This window comes from Crinia signifera, chromosome 6, assembly GCF_055691185.1.
Source record: "Crinia signifera chromosome 6, ASM5569118v1, whole genome shotgun sequence".
NCBI classification, from domain to species: Eukaryota; Metazoa; Chordata; class Amphibia; order Anura; family Myobatrachidae; genus Crinia; species Crinia signifera.
In genome coordinates, this window is record NC_139222.1 from 206526403 (window position 1) to 206547075 (window position 20673).

At 36.3% G+C, this 20673-nt stretch overlaps 26 non-coding genes across 26 annotated transcripts; all 26 read left to right on the top strand.

The window, feature by feature from the left end:
* The first annotated feature begins 230 nt into the window (after nt 1-230).
* TRNAL-AAG (transfer RNA leucine (anticodon AAG)) lies at nt 231-312 on the top strand. Its single transcript has one exon. It is a non-coding gene; the product is annotated as a tRNA-Leu (tRNA).
* A 622-nt stretch (nt 313-934) lies between these two features.
* Nucleotides 935-1016, top strand: TRNAL-AAG (transfer RNA leucine (anticodon AAG)). The gene has a single exon. It is a non-coding gene; the product is annotated as a tRNA-Leu (tRNA).
* Nucleotides 1017-1438: 422 nt separating this feature from the next.
* TRNAL-UAG (transfer RNA leucine (anticodon UAG)) lies at nt 1439-1520 on the top strand. Its single transcript has one exon. It is a non-coding gene; the product is annotated as a tRNA-Leu (tRNA).
* A 737-nt stretch (nt 1521-2257) lies between these two features.
* TRNAL-AAG (transfer RNA leucine (anticodon AAG)) lies at nt 2258-2339 on the top strand. Its single transcript has one exon. It is a non-coding gene; the product is annotated as a tRNA-Leu (tRNA).
* A 622-nt stretch (nt 2340-2961) lies between these two features.
* Nucleotides 2962-3043, top strand: TRNAL-AAG (transfer RNA leucine (anticodon AAG)). The gene has a single exon. It is a non-coding gene; the product is annotated as a tRNA-Leu (tRNA).
* Nucleotides 3044-3465: 422 nt separating this feature from the next.
* Nucleotides 3466-3547, top strand: TRNAL-UAG (transfer RNA leucine (anticodon UAG)). The gene has a single exon. It is a non-coding gene; the product is annotated as a tRNA-Leu (tRNA).
* Nucleotides 3548-4284: 737 nt separating this feature from the next.
* TRNAL-AAG (transfer RNA leucine (anticodon AAG)) lies at nt 4285-4366 on the top strand. Its single transcript has one exon. It is a non-coding gene; the product is annotated as a tRNA-Leu (tRNA).
* A 623-nt stretch (nt 4367-4989) lies between these two features.
* TRNAL-AAG (transfer RNA leucine (anticodon AAG)) lies at nt 4990-5071 on the top strand. The gene has a single exon. It is a non-coding gene; the product is annotated as a tRNA-Leu (tRNA).
* A 422-nt stretch (nt 5072-5493) lies between these two features.
* On the top strand, nt 5494-5575 carry TRNAL-UAG (transfer RNA leucine (anticodon UAG)). The gene has a single exon. It is a non-coding gene; the product is annotated as a tRNA-Leu (tRNA).
* A 748-nt stretch (nt 5576-6323) lies between these two features.
* On the top strand, nt 6324-6405 carry TRNAL-AAG (transfer RNA leucine (anticodon AAG)). Its single transcript has one exon. It is a non-coding gene; the product is annotated as a tRNA-Leu (tRNA).
* A 622-nt stretch (nt 6406-7027) lies between these two features.
* On the top strand, nt 7028-7109 carry TRNAL-AAG (transfer RNA leucine (anticodon AAG)). Its single transcript has one exon. It is a non-coding gene; the product is annotated as a tRNA-Leu (tRNA).
* A 417-nt stretch (nt 7110-7526) lies between these two features.
* Nucleotides 7527-7608, top strand: TRNAL-UAG (transfer RNA leucine (anticodon UAG)). The gene has a single exon. It is a non-coding gene; the product is annotated as a tRNA-Leu (tRNA).
* A 737-nt stretch (nt 7609-8345) lies between these two features.
* TRNAL-AAG (transfer RNA leucine (anticodon AAG)) lies at nt 8346-8427 on the top strand. The gene has a single exon. It is a non-coding gene; the product is annotated as a tRNA-Leu (tRNA).
* Nucleotides 8428-9673: 1246 nt separating this feature from the next.
* TRNAL-AAG (transfer RNA leucine (anticodon AAG)) lies at nt 9674-9755 on the top strand. The gene has a single exon. It is a non-coding gene; the product is annotated as a tRNA-Leu (tRNA).
* A 622-nt stretch (nt 9756-10377) lies between these two features.
* TRNAL-AAG (transfer RNA leucine (anticodon AAG)) lies at nt 10378-10459 on the top strand. The gene has a single exon. It is a non-coding gene; the product is annotated as a tRNA-Leu (tRNA).
* Nucleotides 10460-10876: 417 nt separating this feature from the next.
* TRNAL-UAG (transfer RNA leucine (anticodon UAG)) lies at nt 10877-10958 on the top strand. Its single transcript has one exon. It is a non-coding gene; the product is annotated as a tRNA-Leu (tRNA).
* Nucleotides 10959-13085: 2127 nt separating this feature from the next.
* TRNAL-AAG (transfer RNA leucine (anticodon AAG)) lies at nt 13086-13167 on the top strand. The gene has a single exon. It is a non-coding gene; the product is annotated as a tRNA-Leu (tRNA).
* Nucleotides 13168-13789: 622 nt separating this feature from the next.
* TRNAL-AAG (transfer RNA leucine (anticodon AAG)) lies at nt 13790-13871 on the top strand. The gene has a single exon. It is a non-coding gene; the product is annotated as a tRNA-Leu (tRNA).
* A 417-nt stretch (nt 13872-14288) lies between these two features.
* Nucleotides 14289-14370, top strand: TRNAL-UAG (transfer RNA leucine (anticodon UAG)). Its single transcript has one exon. It is a non-coding gene; the product is annotated as a tRNA-Leu (tRNA).
* Nucleotides 14371-15107: 737 nt separating this feature from the next.
* TRNAL-AAG (transfer RNA leucine (anticodon AAG)) lies at nt 15108-15189 on the top strand. Its single transcript has one exon. It is a non-coding gene; the product is annotated as a tRNA-Leu (tRNA).
* Nucleotides 15190-16435: 1246 nt separating this feature from the next.
* On the top strand, nt 16436-16517 carry TRNAL-AAG (transfer RNA leucine (anticodon AAG)). The gene has a single exon. It is a non-coding gene; the product is annotated as a tRNA-Leu (tRNA).
* Nucleotides 16518-16934: 417 nt separating this feature from the next.
* Nucleotides 16935-17016, top strand: TRNAL-UAG (transfer RNA leucine (anticodon UAG)). The gene has a single exon. It is a non-coding gene; the product is annotated as a tRNA-Leu (tRNA).
* A 737-nt stretch (nt 17017-17753) lies between these two features.
* Nucleotides 17754-17835, top strand: TRNAL-AAG (transfer RNA leucine (anticodon AAG)). Its single transcript has one exon. It is a non-coding gene; the product is annotated as a tRNA-Leu (tRNA).
* Nucleotides 17836-19081: 1246 nt separating this feature from the next.
* On the top strand, nt 19082-19163 carry TRNAL-AAG (transfer RNA leucine (anticodon AAG)). The gene has a single exon. It is a non-coding gene; the product is annotated as a tRNA-Leu (tRNA).
* A 622-nt stretch (nt 19164-19785) lies between these two features.
* Nucleotides 19786-19867, top strand: TRNAL-AAG (transfer RNA leucine (anticodon AAG)). The gene has a single exon. It is a non-coding gene; the product is annotated as a tRNA-Leu (tRNA).
* A 622-nt stretch (nt 19868-20489) lies between these two features.
* On the top strand, nt 20490-20571 carry TRNAL-AAG (transfer RNA leucine (anticodon AAG)). Its single transcript has one exon. It is a non-coding gene; the product is annotated as a tRNA-Leu (tRNA).
* Nucleotides 20572-20673: the final 102 nt, after the last annotated feature.

Sequence of the window (20673 nt, forward strand, 5' to 3'; positions counted from 1 at the left end):
TAAAAGTTAGAAGGCTTGCCTAGCAAGTGTCAGTATTGTGAGCATTGAGATGTCCCTAATATTGCAATGACCACCAGAAACCCAAGCCCCAGTATCACGTACCTAACCCTAACCATATGTGAATGCTCTAATAAATCTCAATATGTTTTGTTACTTCATATAAAGTGAACAAAACACATTTAAATAATCATTTGATAGATTTTTGAGCCACATGAACACTGCACCCATGAGGTAGCATGGCCGAGCGGTCTAAGGCGCTGGATTAAGGCTCCAGTCTCTTCGGAGGCGTGGGTTCAAATCCCACTGCTGCCACATTTATTATTGATATATATATTGTTAGAGGTTGATGTTTTCATTGTTCTATCAACAAGAATGCAATTCAATTAAAAAGTAAGTGTTCATCATCACATTGTTATAACAGCTAATTTCTTTCTTTGCTAACTTCCCAAAGCTGCCATATAAATTTTCCAAAGAAAATGTCAGTGATTGGTTTCAAAGTGGTAAACTCGACTAAAATGCAAATTAATTAAAAATTAACCATTTCTCATCTAGATTGCATGGCAACCAATATTCATTTTAAAAAAAATCTTTTCTCACTTATGTTAAGAGCATCTAAAATGCTTAACATAAAACATATTTAAGGAAGGAAAAGAATTAAGGATAGGCTGCAGGTATGTTCAGTGTTAGAGTTAGGAGCTTGATGTTGAAAGTTAGAAGGCTTGCCTAGCAAGTGTCAGTATTGTGAGCATTGAGATGTCCCTAATATTGCAATGACCACCAGAAACCCAAGCCCCAGTATCACGTACCTAACCCTAACCATATGTGAATGCTCTAATAAATCTCAATATGTTTTGTTACTTCATATAAAGTGAACAAAACACATTTAAATAATCATTTGATAGATTTTTGAGCCACATGAACACTGCACCCATGAGGTAGCATGGCCGAGCGGTCTAAGGCGCTGGATTAAGGCTCCAGTCTCTTCGGAGGCGTGGGTTCAAATCCCACTGCTGCCACATTTATTATTGATATATATATTGTTAGAGGTTGATGTTTTCATTGTTCTATCCACAAGAATGCAATTCAATTAAAAAGTAAGTGTTCATCATCACATTGTTATAACAGCTCATTTCTTTCTTTGCTAACTTCCCAAAGCTGCCATATAAATTTTCCAAAGAAAATGTCAGTGATTGGTTTCAAAGTGGTAAACTCGACTAAAATGCAAATTAATTAAAAATTAACCATTTCTCATCTAGATTGCATGGCAACCAATATTCTTTTTAAAAAAAATCTTTTCTCACTTATGTTAATCTATGAGCATCTAAAATGCTTAACATAAAACATATTTTTACGTATTTCTTTAATACAACAACAACATTTTCTGTAATTCTAGTTCTAGATTCCAGACTGTGAGAAACTATGAGTTACCTTTAAGTGTGGTAGCATGGCCGAGCGGTCTAAGGCGCTGGATTTAGGCTTCAGTCTCTTCGGAGGTGTGGGTTCAAATCCCACTGCTGCCATAATTATCTTCCAAAAACAAAATCAGTTATTTTCTCTTAAAGTTCAAATTCTATCTGGTGTATGATAGTTGCTGGGACAATTCAACAACAGAGTTCAAAAACGTTTATCATATTTACTAGATACTTTTCAAAAATATTTCTAAAGACTGTAGAGACATAAAAATTAACTTGAAGTGATTACAATTGGATGCATTGGGCATCCTGGCATTCGGGAAGCTGCAAGTCAGGAAACTGATAGCAGAATCCCAAACACTTGTAAAACGACTGATTTTGGAACTCTGTCCTATGTGTAGGGGATGTTATGGTTCAATGGCAGGGGGTGGGGTAATGGTTAGGCACTAAGAAGGGAGGTTAAGAGTTTGAAACTATAGGAGTATGTTTAAGGTTATGATGCAGATAGGAAGGGTCATGGTAAGATACTAAGAGGTTTTGGGGTTAGGCATTGGAAGGAAAAGAATTAAGGATAGGCTGCAGGTATGTTCAGTGTTAGAGTTAGGAGCTCGATGTTGAAAGTTAGAAGGCTTGCCTAGCAAGTGTCAGTATTGTGAGCATTGAGATGTCCCTAATATTGCAATGACCACCAGAAACCCAAGCCCCAGTATCACGTACCTAACCCTAACCATATGTGAATGCTCTAATAAATCTCAATATGTTTTGTTACTTCATATAAAGTGAACAAAACACATTTAAATAATCATTTGATAGATTTTTGAGCCACATGAACACTGCACCCATGAGGTAGCATGGCCGAGCGGTCTAAGGCGCTGGATTAAGGCTCCAGTCTCTTCGGAGGCGTGGGTTCAAATCCCACTGCTGCCACGTTTATTATTGATATATATATTGTTAGAGGTTGATGTTTTCATTGTTCTATCCACAAGAATGCAATTCAATTAAAAAGTAAGTGTTCATCATCACATTGTTATAACAGCTCATTTCTTTCTTTGCTATCTTCCCAAAGCTGCCATATAAATTTTCCAAAGAAAATGTCAGTAATTGGTTTCAAAGTGGTAAACTCGACTAAAATGCAAATTAATTAAAAATTAACCATTTCTCATCTAGATTGCATGGAAACCAATATTCTTTTTAAAAAAAATCTTTTCTCACTTATGTTAAGAGCATCTAAAATGCTTAACATAAAACATATTTAAGGAAGGAAAAAAATTAAGGATAGGCTGCAGGTATGTTCAGTGTTAGAGTTAGGAGCTCGATGTTGAAAGTTAGAAGGCTTGCCTAGCAAGTGTCAGTATTGTGAGCATTGAGATGTCCCTAATATTGCAATGACCACCAGAAACCCAAGCCCCAGTATCACGTACCTAACCCTAACCATATGTGAATGCTCTAATAAATCTCAATATGTTTTGTTACTTCATATAAAGTGAACAAAACACATTTAAATAATCATTTGATAGATTTTTGAGCCACATGAACACTGCACCCATGAGGTAGCATGGCCGAGCGGTCTAAGGCGCTGGATTAAGGCTCCAGTCTCTTCGGAGGCGTGGGTTCAAATCCCACTGCTGCCACATTTATTATTGATATATATATTGTTAGAGGTTGATGTTTTCATTGTTCTATCCACAAGAATGCAATTCAATTAAAAAGTAAGTGTTCATCATCACATTGTTATAACAGCTCATTTCTTTCTTTGCTAACTTCCCAAAGCTGCCATATAAATTTTCCAAAGAAAATGTCAGTGATTGGTTTCAAAGTGGTAAACTCGACTAAAATGCAAATTAATTAAAAATTAACCATTTCTCATCTAGATTGCATGGCAACCAATATTCTTTTTAAAAAAAATCTTTTCTCACTTATGTTAATCTATGAGCATCTAAAATGCTTAACATAAAACATATTTTTACGTATTTCTTTAATACAACAACAACATTTTCTGTAATTCTAGTTCTAGATTCCAGACTGTGAGAAACTATGAGTTACCTTTAAGTGTGGTAGCATGGCCGAGCGGTCTAAGGCGCTGGATTTAGGCTCCAGTCTCTTCGGAGGCGTGGGTTCAAATCCCACTGCTGCCATAATTATCTTCCAAAAACAAAATCAGTTATTTTCTCTTAAAGTTCAAATTCTATCTGGTGTATGATAGTTGCTGGGACAATTCAACAACAGAGTTCAAAAACGTTTATCATATTTACTAGATACTTTTCAAAAATATTTCTAAAGACTGTAGAGACATAAAAATTAACTTGAAGTGATTACAATTGGATGCATTGGGCATCCTGGCATTCGGGAAGCTGCAAGTCAGGAAACTGATAGCAGAATCCCAAACACTTGTAAAACGACTGATTTTGGAACTCTGTCCTATGTGTAGGGGATGTTATGGTTCAATGGCAGGGGGTGGGGTAATGGTTAGGCACTAAGAAGGGAGGTTAAGAGTTTGAAACTATAGGAGTATGTTTAAGGTTATGATGCAGATAGGAAGGGTCATGGTAAGATACTAAGAGGTTTTGGGGTTAGGCATTGGAAGGAAAAGAATTAAGGATAGGCTGCAGGTATGTTCAGTGTTAGAGTTAGGAGCTCGATGTTGAAAGTTAGAAGGCTTGCCTAGCAAGTGTCAGTATTGTGAGCATTGAGATGTCCCTAATATTGCAATGACCACCAGAAACCCAAGCCCCAGTATCACGTACCTAACCCTAACCATATGTGAATGCTCTAATAAATCTCAATATGTTTTGTTACTTCATATAAAGTGAACAAAACACATTTAAATAATCATTTGATAGATTTTTGAGCCACATGAACACTGCACCCATGAGGTAGCATGGCCGAGCGGTCTAAGGCGCTGGATTAAGGCTCCAGTCTCTTCGGAGGCGTGGGTTCAAATCCCACTGCTGTCACATTTATTATTGATATATATATTGTTAGAGGTTGATGTTTTCATTGTTCTATCCACAAGAATGCAATTCAATTAAAAAGTAAGTGTTCATCATCACATTGTTATAACAGCTAATTTCTTTCTTTGCTAACTTCCCAAAGCTGCCATATAAATTTTCCAAAGAAAATGTCAGTGATTGGTTTCAAAGTGGTAAACTCGACTAAAATGCAAATTAATTAAAAATTAACCATTTCTCATCTAGATTGCATGGCAACCAATATTCTTTTTAAAAAAAAATCTTTTCTCACTTATGTTAAGAGCATCTAAAATGCTTAACATAAAACATATTTAAGGAAGGAAAAAAATTAAGGATAGGCTGCAGGTATGTTCAGTGTTAGAGTTAGGAGCTCGATGTTGAAAGTTAGAAGGCTTGCCTAGCAAGTGTCAGTATTGTGAGCATTGAGATGTCCCTAATATTGCAATGACCACCAGAAACCCAAGCCCCAGTATCACGTACCTAACCCTAACCATATGTGAATGCTCTAATAAATCTCAATATGTTTTGTTACTTCATATAAAGTGAACAAAACACATTTAAATAATCATTTGATAGATTTTTGAGCCACATGAACACTGCACCCATGAGGTAGCATGGCCGAGCGGTCTAAGGCGCTGGATTAAGGCTCCAGTCTCTTCGGAGGCGTGGGTTCAAATCCCACTGCTGCCACATTTATTATTGATATATATATTGTTAGAGGTTGATGTTTTCATTGTTCTATCCACAAGAATGCAATTCAATTAAAAAGTAAGTGTTCATCATCACATTGTTATAACAGCTCATTTCTTTCTTTGCTAACTTCCCAAAGCTGCCATATAAATTTTCCAAAGAAAATGTCAGTGATTGGTTTCAAAGTGGTAAACTCGACTAAAATGCAAATTAATTAAAAATTAACCATTTCTCATCTAGATTGCATGGCAACCAATATTCTTTTTAAAAAAAATCTTTTCTCACTTATGTTAATCTATGAGCATCTAAAATGCTTAACATAAAACATATTTTTACGTATTTCTTTAATACAACAACAACATTTTCTGTAATTCTAGTTCTAGATTCCAGACTGTGAGAAACTATGAGTTACCTTTAAGTGTGGTAGCATGGCCGAGCGGTCTAAGGCGCTGGATTTAGGCTCCAGTCTCTTCGGAGGCGTGGGTTCAAATCCCACTGCTGCCATAATTATCTTCCAAAAACAAAATCAGTTATTTTCTCTTAAAGTTCAAATTCTATCTGGTGTATGATAGTTGCTGGGACAATTCAACAACAGAGTTCAAAAACGTTTATCATATTTACTAGATACTTTTCAAAAATATTTCTAAAGACTGTAGAGACATAAAAATTAACTTGAAGTGATTACAATTGGATGCATTGGGCATCCTGGCATTCGGGAAGCTGCAAGTCAGGAAACTGATAGCAGAATCCCAAACACTTGTAAAACGACTGATTTTGGAACTCTGTCCTATATGTAGGGGATGTTATGGTGGGGTAATGGTTAGGCACTAAGGTGGTGGGGTAATGGTTAGGCACTAAGAAGGGAGGTTAAGAGTTTGGAACTATAGTAGTATGTTTAAGGTTATGATGCAGATAGGAAGGGTCATGGTAAGATACTAAGAGGTTTTGGGGTTAGGCATGGAAGAAAAAGAATTAAGGATAGGCTGCAGGTATGTTCAGTGTTAAAGTTAGGGGCTCGATGTTGAAAGTTAGAAGGCTTACCTAGCAAGTGTCTGAATTGTGAGCATTGAGATGTCCCTAATATTGCAATGACCACCAGAAACACAAGCCCCAGTATCACGTACCTAACCCTAACCATATGTGAATGCTCTAATAAATCTCAATATGTTTTGTTACTTCATATAAAGTGAACAAAACACATTTAAATAATCATTTGATAGATTTTTGAGCCACATGAACATTGCACCCATGAGGTAGCATGGCCGAGCGGTCTAAGGCGCTGGATTAAGGCTCCAGTCTCTTTGGAGGCGTGGGTTCAAATCCCACTGCTGCCACATTTATTATTGATATATATATTGTTAGAGGTTGATGTTTTCATTGTTCTATCCACAAGAATGCAATTCAATTAAAAAGTAAGTGTTCATCATCACATTGTTATAACAGCTAATTTCTTTCTTTGCTAACTTCCCAAAGCTGCCATATAAATTTTCCAAAGAAAATGTCAGTGATTGGTTTCAAAGTGGTAAACTCGACTAAAATGCAAATTAATTAAAAATTAACCATTTCTCATCTAGATTGCATGGCAACCAATATTCTTTTTAAAAAAAATCTTTTCTCACTTATGTTAAGAGCATCTAAAATGCTTAACATAAAACATATTTAAGTAAGGAAAAGAATTAAGGATAGGCTGCAGGTATGTTCAGTGTTAGAGTTAGGAGCTCGATGTTGAAAGTTAGAAGGCTTGCCTAGCAAGTGTCAGTATTGTGAGCATTGAGATGTCCCTAATATTGCAATGACCACCAGAAACCCAAGCCCCAGTATCACGTACCTAACCCTAACCATATGTGAATGCTCTAATAAATCTCAATATGTTTTGTTACTTCATATAAAGTGAACAAAACACATTTAAATAATCATTTGATAGATTTTTGAGCCACATGAACACTGCACCCATGAGGTAGCATGGCCGAGCGGTCTAAGGCGCTGGATTAAGGCTCCGGTCTCTTCGGAGGCGTGGGTTCAAATCCCACTGCTGCCACATTTATTATTGATATATATATTGTTAGAGGTTGATGTTTTCATTGTTCTATCCACAAGAATGCAATTCAATTAAAAAGTAAGTGTTCATCATCACATTGTTATAACAGCTAATTTCTTTCTTTGCTAACTTCCCAAAGCTGCCATATAAATTTTCCAAAGAAAATGTCAGTGATTGGTTTCAAAGTGGTAAACTCGACTAAAATGCAAATTAATTAAAAATTAACCATTTCTCATCTAGATTGCATGGCAACCAATATTCTTTTTAAAAAAAATCTTTTCTCACTTATGTTAAGAGCATCTAAAATGCTTAACATAAAACATATTTTTACGTATTTCTTTAATACAACAACAACATTTTCTGTAATTCTAGTTCTAGATTCCAGACTGTGAGAAACTATGAGTTACCTTTAAGTGTGGTAGCATGGCCGAGCGGTCTAAGGCGCTGGATTTAGGCTCCAGTCTCTTCGGAGGCGTGGGTTCAAATCCCACTGCTGCCATAATTATCTTCCAAAAACAAAATCAGTTATTTTCTCTTAAAGTTCAAATTCTATCTGGTGTATGATAGTTGCTGGGACAATTCAACAACAGAGTTCAAAAACGTTTATCATATTTACTAGATACTTTTCAAAAATATTTCTAAAGATTGTAGAGACATAAAAATTAACTTGAAGTGATTACAATTGGATGCATTGGGCATCCTGGCATTCGGGAAGCTGCAAGTCAGGAAACTGATAGCAGAATCCCAAACACTTGTAAAACGACTGATTTTGGAACTCTGTCCTATGTGTAGGGGATGTTATGGTTCAATGGCAGGGGGTGGGGTAATGGTTAGGCACTAAGAAGGGAGGTTAAGAGTTTGAAACTATAGGAGTATGTTTAAGGTTATGATGCAGATAGGAAGGGTCATGGTAAGATACTAAGAGGTTTTGGGGTTAGGCATTGGAAGGAAAAGAATTAAGGATAGGCTGCAGGTATGTTCAGTGTTAGAGTTAGGAGCTCGATGTTGAAAGTTAGAAGGCTTGCCTAGCAAGTGTCAGTATTGTGAGCATTGAGATGTCCCTAATATTGCAATGACCACCAGAAACCCAAGCCCCAGTATCACGTACCTAACCCTAACCATATGTGAATGCTCTAATAAATCTCAATATGTTTTGTTACTTCATATAAAGTGAACAAAACACATTTAAATAATCATTTGATAGATTTTTGAGCCACATGAACACTGCACCCATGAGGTAGCATGGCCGAGCGGTCTAAGGCGCTGGATTAAGGCTCCAGTCTCTTCGGAGGCGTGGGTTCAAATCCCACTGCTGCCACATTTATTATTGATATATATATTGTTAGAGGTTGATGTTTTCATTGTTCTATCCACAAGAATGCAATTCAATTAAAAAGTAAGTGTTCATCATCACATTGTTATAACAGCTAATTTCTTTCTTTGCTAACTTCCCAAAGCTGCCATATAAATTTTCCAAAGAAAATGTCAGTGATTGGTTTCAAAGTGGTAAACTCGACTAAAATGCAAATTAATTAAAAATTAACCATTTCTCATCTAGATTGCATGGCAACCAATATTCTTTTTAAAAAAATCTTTTCTCACTTATGTTAAGAGCATCTAAAATGCTTAACATAAAACATATTTTTATGTATTTCTTTAATACAACAACAACATTTTCTGTAATTCTAGTTCTAGATTCCAGACTGTGAGAAACTATGAGTTACCTTTAAGTGTGGTAGCATGGCCGAGCAGTCTAAGGTGCTGGATTTAGGCTCCAGTCTCTTCGGAGGCGTGGGTTCAAATCCCACTGCTGCCATAATTATCTTCCAAAAACAAAATCAGTTATTTTCTCTTAAAGTTCAAATTCTATCTGGTGTATGATAGTTGCTGGGACAATTCAACAACAGAGTTCAAAAAGGTTTATCATATTTACTAGATACTTTTCAAAAATATTTCTAAAGACTGTAGAGACATAAAAATTAACTTGAAGTGATTACAATTGGATGCATTGGGCATCCTGGCATTCGGGAAGCTGCAAGTCAGGAAACTGATAGCAGAATCCCAAACACTTGTAAAACGACTGATTTTGGAACTCTGTCCTATATGTAGGGGATGTTATGGTGGGGTAATGGTTAGGCACTAAGGTGGTGGGGTAATGGTTAGGCACTAAGAAGGGAGGTTAAGAGTTTGGAACTATAGTAGTATGTTTAAGGTTATGATGCAGATAGGAAGGGTCATGGTAAGATACTAAGAGGTTTTGGGGTTAGGCATGGAAGAAAATGAATTAAGGATAGGCTGCAGGTATGTTCAGTGTTAAAGTTAGGGGCTCGATGTTGAAAGTTAGAAGGCTTACCTAGCAAGTGTCTGAATTGTGAGCATTGAGATGTCCCTAATATTGCAATGACCACCAGAAACACAAGCCCCAGTATCACGTACCTAACCCTAACCATATGTGAATGCTCTAATAAATCTCAATATGTTTTGTTACTTCATATAAAGTGAACAAAACACATTTAAATAATCATTTGATAGATTTTTGAGCCACATGAACATTGCACCCATGAGGTAGCATGGCCGAGCGGTCTAAGGCGCTGGATTAAGGCTCCAGTCTCTTCGGAGGCGTGGGTTCAAATCCCACTGCTGCCACATTTATTATTGATATATATATTGTTAGAGGTTGATGTTTTCATTGTTCTATCCACAAGAATGCAATTCAATTAAAAAGTAAGTGTTCATCATCACATTGTTATAACAGCTAATTTCTTTCTTTGCTAACTTCCCAAAGCTGCCATATAAATTTTCCAAAGAAAATGTCATTGATTGGTTTCAAAGTGGTAAACTCGACTAAAATGCAAATTAATTAAAAATTAACCATTTCTCATCTAGATTGCATGGCAACCAATATTCTTTTTAAAAAAAATCTTTTCTCACTTATGTTAAGAGCATCTAAAATGCTTAACATAAAACATATTTAAGGAAGGAAAAGAATTAAGGATAGGCTGCAGGTATGTTCAGTGTTAGAGTTAGGAGCTCGATGTTGAAAGTTAGAAGGCTTGCCTAGCAAGTGTCAGTATTGTGAGCATTGAGATGTCCCTAATATTGCAATGACCACCAGAAACCCAAGCCCCAGTATCACGTACCTAACCCTAACCATATGTGAATGCTCTGATAAATCTCAATATGTTTTGTTACTTCATATAAAGTGAACAAAACACATTTAAATAATCATTTGATAGATTTTTGAGCCACATGAACACTGCACCCATGAGGTAGCATGGCCGAGCGGTCTAAGGTGCTGGATTAAGGCTCCAGTCTCTTCGGAGGCGTGGGTTCAAATCCCACTGCTGCCACATTTATTATTGATATATATATTGTTAGAGGTTGATGTTTTCATTGTTCTATCCACAAGAATGCAATTCAATTAAAAAGTAAGTGTTCATCATCACATTGTTATAACAGCTAATTTCTTTCTTTGCTAACTTCCCAAAGCTGCCATATAAATTTTCCAAAGAAAATGTCAGTGATTGGTTTCAAAGTGGTAAACTCGACTAAAATGCAAATTAATTAAAAATTAACCATTTCTCATCTAGATTGCATGGCAACCAATATTCTTTTTAAAAAAAATCTTTTCTCACTTATGTTAAGAGCATCTAAAATGCTTAACATAAAACATATTTTTACGTATTTCTTTAATACAACAACAACATTTTCTGTAATTCTAGTTCTAGATTCCAGACTGTGAGAAACTATGAGTTACCTTTAAGTGTGGTAGCATGGCCGAGCGGTCTAAGGCGCTGGATTTAGGCTCCAGTCTCTTCGGAGGCGTGGGTTCAAATCCCACTGCTGCCATAATTATCTTCCAAAAACAAAATCAGTTATTTTCTCTTAAAGTTCAAATTCTATCTGGTGTATGATAGTTGCTGGGACAATTCAACAACAGAGTTCAAAAACGTTTATCATATTTACTAGATACTTTTCAAAAATATTTCTAAAGACTGTAGAGACATAAAAATTAACTTGAAGTGATTACAATTGGATGCATTGGGCATCCTGGCATTCGGGAAGCTGCAAGTCAGGAAACTGATAGCAGAATCCCAAACACTTGTAAAACGACTGATTTTGGAACTCTGTCCTATGTGTAGGGGATGTTATGGTTCAATGGCAGGGGGTGGGGTAATGGTTAGGCACTAAGAAGGGAGGTTAAGAGTTTGAAACTATAGGAGTATGTTTAAGGTTATGATGCAGATAGGAAGGGTCATGGTAAGATACTAAGAGGTTTTGGGGTTAGGCATTGGAAGGAAAAGAATTAAGGATAGGCTGCAGGTATGTTCAGTGTTAGAGTTAGGAGCTCGATGTTGAAAGTTAGAAGGCTTGCCTAGCAAGTGTCAGTATTGTGAGCATTGAGATGTCCCTAATATTGCAATGACCACCAGAAACCCAAGCCCCAGTATCACGTACCTAACCCTAACCATATGTGAATGCTCTAATAAATCTCAATATGTTTTGTTACTTCATATAAAGTGAACAAAACACATTTAAATAATCATTTGATAGATTTTTGAGCCACATGAACACTGCACCTATGAGGTAGCATGGCCGAGCGGTCTAAGGCGCTGGATTAAGGCTCCAGTCTCTTCGGAGGCGTGGGTTCAAATACCACTGCTGCCACATTTATTATTGATATATATATTGTTAGAGGTTGATGTTTTCATTGTTCTATCCACAAGAATGCAATTCAATTAAAAAGTAAGTGTTCATCATCACATTGTTATGACAGCTAATTTCTTTCTTTGCTAACTTCCCAAAGCTGCCATATAAATTTTCCAAAGAAAATGTCAGTGATTGGTTTCAAAGTGGTAAACTCGACTAAAATGCAAATTAATTAAAAATTAACCATTTCTCATCTAGATTGCATGGCAACCAATATTCTTTTTAAAAAAAATCTTTTCTCACTTATGTTAAGAGCATCTAAAATGCTTAACATAAAACATATTTTTACGTATTTCTTTAATACAACAACAACATTTTCTGTAATTCTAGTTCTAGATTCCAGACTGTGAGAAACTATGAGTTACCTTTAAGTGTGGTAGCATGGCCGAGCAGTCTAAGGCGCTGGATTTAGGCTCCAGTCTCTTCGGAGGCGTGGGTTCAAATCCCACTGCTGCCATAATTATCTTCCAAAAACAAAATCAGTTATTTTCTCTTAAAGTTCAAATTCTATCTGGTGTATGATAGTTGCTGGGGACAATTCAACAACAGAGTTCAAAAACGTTTATCATATTTACTAGATACTTTTCAAAAATATTTCTAAAGACATAAAAATTAACTTGAAGTGATTACAATTGGATATTTACTAGATACTTTTCAAAAATATTTCTAAAGACATAAAAATTAACTTGAAGTGATTACAATTGGATGCATTGGGCATCCTGGCATTCGGGAAGCTGCAAGTCAGGAAACTGATAGCAGAATCCCAAACACTTGTAAAACGACTGATTTTGGAACTCTGTCCTATATGTAGGGGATGTTATGGTGGGGTAATGGTTAGGCACTAAGGTGGTGGGGTAATGGTTAGGCACTAAGAAGGGAGGTTAAGAGTTTGGAACTATAGTAGTATGTTTAAGGTTATGATGCAGATAGGAAGGGTCATGGTAAGATACTAAGAGGTTTTGGGGTTAGGCATGGAAGAAAATGAATTAAGGATAGGCTGCAGGTATGTTCAGTGTTAAAGTTAGGGGCTCGATGTTGAAAGTTAGAAGGCTTACCTAGCAAGTGTCTGAATTGTGAGCATTGAGATGTCCCTAATATTGCAATGACCACCAGAAACACAAGCCCCAGTATCACGTACCTAACCCTAACCATATGTGAATGCTCTAATAAATCTCAATATGTTTTGTTACTTCATATAAAGTGAACAAAACACATTTAAATAATCATTTGATAGATTTTTGAGCCACATGAACATTGCACCCATGAGGTAGCATGGCCGAGCGGTCTAAGGCGCTGGATTAAGGCTCCAGTCTCTTCGGAGGCGTGGGTTCAAATCCCACTGCTGCCACATTTATTATTGATATATATATTGTTAGAGGTTGATGTTTTCATTGTTCTATCCACAAGAATGCAATTCAATTAAAAAGTAAGTGTTCATCATCACATTGTTATAACAGCTAATTTCTTTCTTTGCTAACTTCCCAAAGCTGCCATATAAATTTTCCAAAGAAAATGTCAGTGATTGGTTTCAAAGTGGTAAACTCGACTAAAATGCAAATTAATTAAAAATTAACCATTTCTCATCTAGATTGCATGGCAACCAATATTCTTTTTAAAAAAAATCTTTTCTCACTTATGTTAAGAGCATCTAAAATGCTTAACATAAAACATATTTAAGGAAGGAAAAGAATTAAGGATAGGCTGCAGGTATGTTCAGTGTTAGAGTTAGGAGCTCGATGTTGAAAGTTAGAAGGCTTGCCTAGCAAGTGTCAGTATTGTGAGCATTGAGATGTCCCTAATATTGCAATGACCACCAGAAACCCAAGCCCCAGTATCACGTACCTAACCCTAAACATATGTGAATGCTCTAATAAATCTCAATATGTTTTGTTACTTCATATAAAGTGAACAAAACACATTTAAATAATAATTTGATAGATTTTTGAGCCACATGAACACTGCACCCATGAGGTAGCATGGCCGAGCGGTCTAAGGCGCTGGATTAAGGCTCCAGTCTCTTCGGAGGCGTGGGTTCAAATCCCACTGCTGCTACATTTATTATTGATATATATATTGTTAGAGGTTGATGTTTTCATTGTTCTATCCACAAGAATGCAATTCAATTAAAAAGTAAGTGTTCATCATCACATTGTTATAACAGCTAATTTCTTTCTTTGCTAACTTCCCAAAGCTGCCATATAAATTTTCCAAAGAAAATGTCAGTGATTGGTTTCAAAGTGGTAAACTCGACTAAAATGCAAATTAATTAAAAATTAACCATTTCTCATCTAGATTGCATGGCAACCAATATTCTTTTTAAAAAAAATCTTTTCTCACTTATGTTAAGAGCATCTAAAATGCTTAACATAAAACATATTTTTACGTATTTCTTTAATACAACAACAACATTTTCTGTAATTCTAGTTCTAGATTCCAGACTGTGAGAAACTATGAGTTACCTTTAAGTGTGGTAGCATGGCCGAGCGGTCTAAGGCGCTGGATTTAGGCTCCAGTCTCTTCGGAGGCGTGGGTTCAAATCCCACTGCTGCCATAATTATCTTCCAAAAACAAAATCAGTTATTTTCTCTTAAAGTTCAAATTCTATCTGGTGTATGATAGTTGCTGGGACAATTCAACAACAGAGTTCAAAAACGTTTATCATATTTACTAGATACTTTTCAAAAATATTTCTAAAGACTGTAGAGACAAAAAAATTAACTTGAAGTGATTACAATTGGATGCATTGGGCATCCTGGCATTCGGGAAGCTGCAAGTCAGGAAACTGATAGCAGAATCCCAAACACTTGTAAAACGACTGATTTTGGAACTCTGTCCTATGTGTAGGGGATGTTATGGTTCAATGGCAGGGGGTGGGGTAATGGTTAGGCACTAAGAAGGGAGGTTAAGAGTTTGAAACTATAGGAGTATGTTTAAGGTTATGATGCAGATAGGAAGGGTCATGGTAAGATACTAAGAGGTTTTGGGGTTAGGCATTGGAAGGAAAAGAATTAAGGATAGGCTGCAGGTATGTTCAGTGTTAGAGTTAGGAGCTCGATGTTGAAAGTTAGAAGGCTTGCCTAGCAAGTGTCAGTATTGTGAGCATTGAGATGTCCCTAATATTGCAATGACCACCAGAAACCCAAGCCCCAGTATCACGTACCTAACCCTAACCATATGTGAATGCTCTAATAAATCTCAATATGTTTTGTTACTTCATATAAAGTGAACAAAACACATTTAAATAATCATTTGATAGATTTTTGAGCCACATGAACACTGCACCCATGAGGTAGCATGGCCGAGCGGTCTAAGGCGCTGGATTAAGGCTCCAGTCTCTTCGGAGGCGTGGGTTCAAATCCCACTGCTGCCACATTTATTATTGATATATATATTGTTAGAGGTTGATGTTTTCATTGTTCTATCCACAAGAATGCAATTCAATTAAAAAGTAAGTGTTCATCATCACATTGTTATAACAGCTAATTTCTTTCTTTGCTAACTTCCCAAAGCTGCCATATAAATTTTCCAAAGAAAATGTCAGTGATTGGTTTCGAAGTGGTAAACTCGACTAAAATGCAAATTAATTAAAAATTAACCATTTCTCATCTAGATTGCATGGCAACCAATATTCTTTTTAAAAAAATCTTTTCTCACTTATGTTAAGAGCATCTAAAATGCTTAACATAAAACATATTTTTACGTATTTCTTTAATACAACAACAACATTTTCTGTAATTCTAGTTCTAGATTCCAGACTGTGAGAAACTATGAGTTACCTTTAAGTGTGGTAGCATGGCCGAGCAGTCTAAGGCGCTGGATTTAGGCTCCAGTCTCTTCGGAGGCGTGGGTTCAAATCCCACTGCTGCCATAATTATCTTCCAAAAACAAAATCAGTTATTTTCTCTTAAAGTTCAAATTCTATCTGGTGTATGATAGTTGCTGGGACAATTCAACAACAGAGTTCAAAAAGGTTTATCATATTTACTAGATACTTTTCAAAAATATTTCTAAAGACTGTAGAGACATAAAAATTAACTTGAAGTGATTACAATTGGATGCATTGGGCATCCTGGCATTCGGGAAGCTGCAAGTCAGGAAACTGATAGCAGAATCCCAAACACTTGTAAAACGACTGATTTTGGAACTCTGTCCTATATGTAGGGGATGTTATGGTGGGGTAATGGTTAGGCACTAAGGTGGTGGGGTAATGGTTAGGCACTAAGAAGGGAGGTTAAGAGTTTGGAACTATAGTAGTATGTTTAAGGTTATGATGCAGATAGGAAGGGTCATGGTAAGATACTAAGAGGTTTTGGGGTTAGGCATGGAAGAAAATGAATTAAGGATAGGCTGCAGGTATGTTCAGTGTTAAAGTTAGGGGCTCGATGTTGAAAGTTAGAAGGCTTACCTAGCAAGTGTCTGAATTGTGAGCATTGAGATGTCCCTAATATTGCAATGACCACCAGAAACACAAGCCCCAGTATCACGTACCTAACCCTAACCATATGTGAATGCTCTAATAAATCTCAATATGTTTTGTTACTTCATATAAAGTGAACAAAACACATTTAAATAATCATTTGATAGATTTTTGAGCCACATGAACATTGCACCCATGAGGTAGCATGGCCGAGCGGTCTAAGGCGCTGGATTAAGGCTCCAGTCTCTTCGGAGGCGTGGGTTCAAATCCCACTGCTGCCACATTTATTATTGATATATATATTGTTAGAGGTTGATGTTTTCATTGTTCTATCCACAAGAATGCAATTCAATTAAAAAGTAAGTGTTCATCATCACATTGTTATAACAGCTAATTTCTTTCTTTGCTAACTTCCCAAAGCTGCCATATAAATTTTTCAAAGAAAATGTCAGTGATTGGTTTCAAAGTGGTAAACTCGACTAAAATGCAAATTAATTAAAAATTAACCATTTCTCATCTAGATTGCATGGCAACCAATATTCTTTTTAAAAAAAATCTTTTCTCACTTATGTTAAGAGCATCTAAAATGCTTAACATAAAACATATTTTTACGTATTTCTTTAATACAACAACAACATTTTCTGTAATTCTAGTTCTAGATTCCAGACTGTGAGAAACTATGAGTTACCTTTAAGTGTGGTAGCATGGCCGAGCGGTCTAAGGCGCTGGATTTAGGCTCCAGTCTCTTCGGAGGCATGGGTTCAAATCCCACTGCTGCCATAATTATCTTCCAAAAACAAAATCAGTTATTTTCTCTTAAAGTTCAAATTCTATCTGGTGTATGATAGTTGCTGGGACAATTCAACAACAGAGTTCAAAAACGTTTATCATATTTACTAGATACTTTTCAAAAATATTTCTAAAGACTGTAGAGACAAAAAAATTAACTTGAAGTGATTACAATTGGATGCATTGGGCATCCTGGCATTCGGGAAGCTGCAAGTCAGGAAACTGATAGCAGAATCCCAAACACTTGTAAAACGACTGATTTTGGAACTCTGTCCTATGTGTAGGGGATGTTATGGTTCAATGGCAGGGGGTGGGGTAATGGTTAGGCACTAAGAAGGGAGGTTAAGAGTTTGAAACTATAGGAGTATGTTTAAGGTTATGATGCAGATAGGAAGGGTCATGGTAAGATACTAAGAGGTTTTGGGGTTAGGCATTGGAAGGAAAAGAATTAAGGATAGGCTGCAGGTATGTTCAGTGTTAGAGTTAGGAGCTCGATGTTGAAAGTTAGAAGGCTTGCCTAGCAAGTGTCAGTATTGTGAGCATTGAGATGTCCCTAATATTGCAATGACCACCAGAAACCCAAGCCCCAGTATCACGTACCTAACCCTAACCATATGTGAATGCTCTAATAAATCTCAATATGTTTTGTTACTTCATATAAAGTGAACAAAACACATTTAAATAATCATTTGATAGATTTTTGAGCCACATGAACACTGCACCCATGAGGTAGCATGGCCGAGCGGTCTAAGGCGCTGGATTAAGGCTCCAGTCTCTTCGGAGGCGTGGGTTCAAATCCCACTGCTGCCACATTTATTATTGATATATATATTGTTAGAGGTTGATGTTTTCATTGTTCTATCCACAAGAATGCAATTCAATTAAAAAGTAAGTGTTCATCATCACATTGTTATAACAGCTAATTTCTTTCTTTGCTAACTTCCCAAAGCTGCCATATAAATTTTCCAAAGAAAATGTCAGTGATTGGTTTCAAAGTGGTAAACTCGACTAAAATGCAAATTAATTAAAAATTAACCATTTCTCATCTAGATTGCATGGCAACCAATATTCTTTTTAAAAAAATCTTTTCTCACTTATGTTAAGAGCATCTAAAATGCTTAACATAAAACATATTTTTACGTATTTCTTTAATACAACAACAACATTTTCTGTAATTCTAGTTCTAGATTCCAGACTGTGAGAAACTATGAGTTACCTTTAAGTGTGGTAGCATGGCCGAGCAGTCTAAGGCGCTGGATTTAGGCTCCAGTCTCTTCGGAGGCGTGGGTTCAAATCCCACTGCTGCCATAATTATCTTCCAAAAACAAAATCAGTTATTTTCTCTTAAAGTTCAAATTCTATCTGGTGTATGATAGTTGCTGGGACAATTCAACAACAGAGTTCAAAAACGTTTATCATATTTACTAGATACTTTTCAAAAATATTTCTAAAGACTGTAGAGACATAAAAATTAACTTGAAGTGATTACAATTGGATGCATTGGGCATCCTGGCATTCGGGAAGCTGCAAGTCAGGAAACTGATAGCAGAATCCCAAACACTTGTAAAACGACTGATTTTGGAACTCTGTCCTATATGTAGGGGATGTTATGGTGGGGTAATGGTTAGGCACTAAGGTGGTGGGGTAATGGTTAGGCACTAAGAAGGGAGGTTAAGAGTTTGGAACTATAGTAGTATGTTTAAGGTTATGATGCAGATAGGAAGGGTCATGGTAAGATACTAAGAGGTTTTGGGGTTAGGCATGGAAGAAAATGAATTAAGGATAGGCTGCAGGTATGTTCAGTGTTAAAGTTAGGGGCTCGATGTTGAAAGTTAGAAGGCTTACCTAGCAAGTGTCTGAATTGTGAGCATTGAGATGTCCCTAATATTGCAATGACCACCAGAAACACAAGCCCCAGTATCACGTACCTAACCCTAACCATATGTGAATGCTCTAATAAATCTCAATATGTTTTGTTACTTCATATAAAGTGAACAAAACACATTTAAATAATCATTTGATAGATTTTTGAGCCACATGAACATTGCACCCATGAGGTAGCATGGCCGAGCGGTCTAAGGCGCTGGATTAAGGCTCCAGTCTCTTCGGAGGCGTGGGTTCAAATCCCACTGCTGCCACATTTATTATTGATATATATATTGTTAGAGGTTGATGTTTTCATTGTTCTATCCACAAGAATGCAATTCAATTAAAAAGTAAGTGTTCATCATCACATTGTTATAACAGCTAATTTCTTTCTTTGCTAACTTCCCAAAGCTGCCATATAAATTTTCCAAAGAAAATGTCAGTGATTGGTTTCAAAGTGGTAAACTCGACTAAAATGCAAATTAATTAAAAATTAACCATTTCTCATCTAGATTGCATGGCAACCAATATTCTTTTTAAAAAAAATCTTTTCTCACTTATGTTAAGAGCATCTAAAATGCTTAACATAAAACATATTTAAGGAAGGAAAAGAATTAAGGATAGGCTGCAGGTATGTTCAGTGTTAGAGTTAGGAGCTCGATGTTGAAAGTTAGAAGGCTTGCCTAGCAAGTGTCAGTATTGTGAGCATTGAGATGTCCCTAATATTGCAATGACCACCAGAAACCCAAGCCCCAGTATCACATACCTAACCCTAACCATATGTGAATGCTCTAATAAATCTCAATATGTTCTGTTACTTCATATAAAGTGAACAAAACACATTTAAATAATCATTTGATAGATTTTTGAGCCACATGAACACTGCACCCATGAGGTAGCATGGCCGAGCGGTCTAAGGCGCTGGATTAAGGCTCCAGTCTCTTCGGAGGCGTGGGTTCAAATCCCACTGCTGCCACATTTATTATTGATATATATATTGTTAGAGGTTGATGTTTTCATTGTTCTATCCACAAGAATGCAATTCAATTAAAAAGTAAGTGTTCATCATCACATTGTTATAACAGCTAATTTCTTTCTTTGCTAACTTCCCAAAGCTGCCATATAAATTTTCCAAAGAAAATGTCAGTGATTGGTTTCAAAGTGGTAAACTCGACTAAAATGCAAATTAATTAAAAATTAACCATTTCTCATCTAGATTGCATGGCAACCAATATTCTTTTTAAAAAAAATCTTTTCTCACTTATGTTAAGAGCATCTAAAATGCTTAACATAAAACATATTTAAGGAAGGAAAAAAATTAAGGATAGGCTGCAGGTATGTTCAGTGTTAGAGTTAGGAGCTCGATGTTGAAAGTTAGAAGGCTTGCCTAGCAAGTGTCAGTATTGTGAGCATTGAGATGTCCCTAATATTGCAATGACCACCAGAAACCCAAGCCCCAGTATCACGTACCTAACCCTAACCATATGTGAATGCTCTAATAAATCTCAATATGTTTTGTTACTTCATATAAAGTGAACAAAACACATTTAAATAATCATTTGATAGATTTTTGAGCCACATGAACACTGCACCCATGAGGTAGCATGGCCGAGCGGTCTAAGGCGCTGGATTAAGGCTCCAGTCTCTTCGGAGGCGTGGGTTCAAATCCCACTGCTGCCACATTTATTATTGATATATATATTGTTAGAGGTTGATGTTTTCATTGTTCTATCCACAAGAATGCAATTCAATTAAAAAGTAAGTGTTCATCATCACATTGTT